The sequence below is a fragment of the Sinocyclocheilus rhinocerous genome, unplaced genomic scaffold (assembly GCF_001515625.1).
Source record: "Sinocyclocheilus rhinocerous isolate Xijiao unplaced genomic scaffold, SAMN03320098_v1.1 scaffold1295, whole genome shotgun sequence".
Classification (NCBI taxonomy): Eukaryota; Metazoa; Chordata; class Actinopteri; order Cypriniformes; family Cyprinidae; genus Sinocyclocheilus; species Sinocyclocheilus rhinocerous.
In genome coordinates this window covers 1,867,291-1,871,670 of record NW_015660499.1, presented here as the reverse complement: position 1 = coordinate 1,871,670, position 4,380 = coordinate 1,867,291, and the positions used below count along the sequence as shown (strand labels likewise).

At 31.9% G+C, this 4,380-nt stretch overlaps 1 long non-coding RNA gene across 1 annotated transcript in view; it reads right to left on the bottom strand.

The window, feature by feature from the left end:
- Window positions 1-2,554: 2,554 nt before the first annotated feature.
- The window catches only part of LOC107725111 (uncharacterized), a 10,350-nt gene continuing 8,524 nt past the window's right edge, over window positions 2,555-4,380 (bottom strand). The window contains exon 3 of the long non-coding RNA XR_001638087.1: window positions 2,555-2,711. This is a non-coding gene — a long non-coding RNA (uncharacterized LOC107725111). The remainder of the gene's footprint in view (window positions 2,712-4,380) is intronic.

The following is a 4,380-nucleotide window of genomic DNA, read 5'->3' as shown; positions in this document are numbered from 1 at the left end:
ATAATATAATGTGTGGTGTATTTACACACACACACACAGTTAATGTTAAGTTCAACATTTACTAAAACGTTATTAAAATATTTTTTTTATCTGTTTTATCTGTTAACATTAGTTAAATCACTGTGAACTACCATGAAAATTTCTATTAATTGACATTGACAAATAAATGCTGTAAAATATATTGTCCATTGTTAGTTCATGTGAGTTAATGCATTAACAAATAATAACAAATGAGACTTTATTGTAAGTTGCATTTTTCTATTTCCTCCACACATATACAAATGACAGGTGTTCGTTGTTCAGCATGGTTAAGTTTTCAAGATCCGAACTGAACACTGAACATTATTTGGTGAACACCGCAGGAGCATTTCATGTGAACATGGCGAGGTCTGTCGCTGTAGGAAGGTGGAGAAGTTTACGATAATATTTACCCAGACTCTCCATGCAGTTAGGAGTTGAATTGAATTAAGCAGAAGCTTTAGTGGAGGATGAGGAGGTCGGGAGGCCAGTGCTGTCACATCAGCCTAACATAGAGAGAAGAGACTTCAGCTCATCATGATTCAGGCATAATGTTTTAGTCTTTTCTGTAATGATGTGGTTTAGCATATGAAATAAACCAATGACACATTCATTTGTTTAGAAATGCAGCAACCATGCTTGACTGAGTTATCAGTCATAAATCTGTCTCCATCATTATCTTTTATCTGCGTTGCTTTTCCTCAAACAAAAGAATGTTTCCTTTATCCAAGCTTGCAGTAATCCCAGCAGCATATAATGCATGTTTTAATAAGAGTTTGGATTCGACTCTGTCCCCTGCATGCAGTATCTTTAGCTGGATTTCCGCGTCGACCAGTTCTGTCTGAGGAGATTCGTGGTGGGATTTGGAGAAATGCAAACCATGTGGATGCTGATACCACAAAACCACTGGCTTTCTGTCTCTCATTCTCTCACAAACAGCGTTCCCAGCTCACCTGGAATCATATGAATCTTTCATTTGGATTTCTGAATTCCTTTTCCATGTCTCTCGTTTAAGTTAACAAATAACTTTAACAAAAAAAAAACAGTGTGTGTGTGAGTGTGTGTATTTTCCATCACATGAATAAATAATATTTTAATTGTAATATAATTATTATATTATTGTAAAATAAAGTTATAATTTATATTTTATAATATTATAATATAATGATGTATTTTATAATATTATAATAATATATTATAATATAAAATAAGTATTCACAATATTGCTGCATTTACTGTATTTTTAATCAAACAAATGCAGGCTAATAATGTTTTTAATTAATTATAATTTATATGAATAATTTTATATATATTTTTTTATTATTTATCATTTCATGGCCTTCCGTCAGGGTATATAGTTAATGAAAACTAAAACAGAATCTTTAAAAAAAAAAAAAAATACATTAAAATAAAATTAACTAAAATGAATATACATTTACATTTAATCATTTAGCAGTCGCTTTTATCCAAAGCGACTTACAAATGACGACAATAGATGCAATCAAATGAACAGGTCATTTAAAATATTTTTTTTTAATACATTTTTTATTTTAGCTATTCGCCAAAGACAAATTTCTCATTTTTAATCAGTTTAACTTGATGTACTACAATAACAGGCTAAATAAAAAAGCTTAATAAAAATCATTAAAAACAGTATACAATAAATAAATAAATAAATCCAGTTCTTGTACAATTATTATACATGCAAACAAACCGTATAGAGGTATATGAGTGGTACTTGCCTAAGCAAAACTCAGTTTAATCTCATTTAATTTGCTTATATGAAAAGTCTTAGGTCTAGCAGTAAATAATGTCCCATATCTGCCTCCAAACATGATCTTTTCCACCTTGCAGCTTATTCTGATCAAATCAGCCACTTAGACAATTAGCCACTCCGTTCCTTTCAGAAACTGTTTATCATTAATGTTGGTTTTCTAAATACAGATTTACATTTACATTTAATCATTTAGCAGTCGCTTTTATCCAAAGCGACTTACAAATGACGACAATAGATGCAATCAAATGAACAGGTCATTTAAAATATTTTTTTTTAATACATTTTTTATTTTAGCTATTCGCCAAAGACAAATTTCTCATTTTTAATCAGTTTAACTTGATGTACTACAATAACAGGCTAAATAAAAAAGCTTAATAAAAATCATTAAAAACAGTATACAATAAATAAATAAATAAATCCAGTTCTTGTACAATTATTATACATGCAAACAAACCGTATAGAGGTATATGAGTGGTACTTGCCTAAGCAAAACTCAGTTTAATCTCATTTAATTTGCTTATATGAAAAGTCTTAGGTCTAGCAGTAAATAATGTCCCATATCTGCCTCCAAACATGATCTTTTCCACCTTGCAGCTTATTCTGATCAAATCAGCCACTTAGACAATTAGCCACTCCGTTCCTTTCAGAAACTGTTTATCTGAAATAGATGATACCACAACAATAGAAATGAATGGAAATCTACAGTACAGCATCACACAGCTGTTCAGAAAGCACTTTTATCAGTGTCTTACTAAAGGACTTCAAGCTGGAAGCCTCCATGTTGAGTTCAGTATCAACAGTCAACAGTTGTTTTTCCGCCGCGGATCCAAATCCTGCTTTTATTGCCGAATGCTCTTTAGACCTCAGGTGTTCATCACACAACTTTTCTGCCTTGATTCTTCTCCTCTCTCCCCAACTAATAACAAACCAATCAATACATAGAGCACATTTAATGTCTTCATTCTTCTGCACTGCCTTGGGAGCCGACCTTTGCTGGCTTGACTCACAAGTGCCTTAAGTGAAAAATTAGTTCGGTATTGCGGCGTGGCCTTTGTGCGGATTTGGGAAAGGTTGGCCGATTTCATAAGAATTCACAACAGTTTTTCCTCCACAAATCGTTGTGGCTACACTGTAAAAAAAATTCCGTAAAATTTACGGTAAAAAACCGGCAGCTGTGGTTGCCGGAATTTTACCGTAAAAAATACGGCAGCAACGTTTTAGGTTTTACGGTTTTAACTTAAATTTACAGATAAATACCGTAATTTCATTAATTAATATAATGTTAATATACCAACCTATTGAAGTACTGAAATCTGTTTAGCTTTGTAATACACTAGTAACCACCAAATGCAGGTGGTGATGAGAAAGTCACATGATGAACCAAAGCCCATCACAAGCAGCAGTTTTTAAATATTAACATATATAGAAGGTGCACAGTGTCATTCACACAAACGCTAAACACCATCATGGTAACACACACGAAACTTAAATAATACAATAAACATTAATTTAACAACATTAGGTGTAACACACAACCCTAATATACAAAACTGATAAGAAAAAAATAAGAAGAAACATAGTTATTTCAACAAAAAAACATCAAATTTGAAATGTAACGCAGGGAATTCTGGGAATGTCAGTTTACGGTTATTCACTGTAAATTATACAGTATTTTTCACTTCCAAAAATGGTATACTACCGTAAAATTAATGTCCAATACATGTAATGTACAGTTTTTCACCGTATATAGTAGGGGAATTTACCATTAACCATTTAACAGGTTTTTACTGTAGCATTTTTACAGTCTTTTACCATTAAATTCACGGTCATTTTTTACAGTGTACCTCTAAATGACATCTATACGACGTCTCTTTATCACCCGAAATATGCCGGTATGTGCGTCAGGACGGGAAGCTGCAGACCAGCTGCTATACTTGATTAATTTAAAGGGAAATACGTGAAGAAATAACGATTATTTAAAATCCATATTCTGTGATATTTGCTTTTCTTTCTACAAGAACCTATAGCATGTTTAAAAGCAAACATCGCATTATTTTGTAGATAGACTTTGCATCAATGGATCCATATTCCTTGTCCCATTTTTGTCTTATATATTTACAAGGAGGCACCAACACTTTTTTTTCTTTACTTATGCACATAATAACACTGTGCTTAAATGGACATTAATATTGCTCTAAATGACCAGGCAAAAGGTGACTTACAATCTTCTTTACTGGAAACGAATGAGAACAAGAGCACAATACAAAAAGAAGAAAAAATTTAGTTTTTAACCAATGCACTTTTAAATCTGTTTGTCCAACTATCCCTGTTAGTTTGATCCTTCTGTAATAGAGATAAACATGCCTATACAAGTTATTTTGTAGAGAGCATATTAGATCCTTGACTACTTATAAGTTTTAAGTGTTCAACATTACAAGCTTGGTGATTGGATTAACGATTAAATGTACACACACATATATATACATACATATATTTGATGTTGAGCAAGTTACGCCAAAGAAAGTAATTATGATTACAAGTTATTTTTTTACTTCAACAGTGTAATGACATTACTGTACTAATTA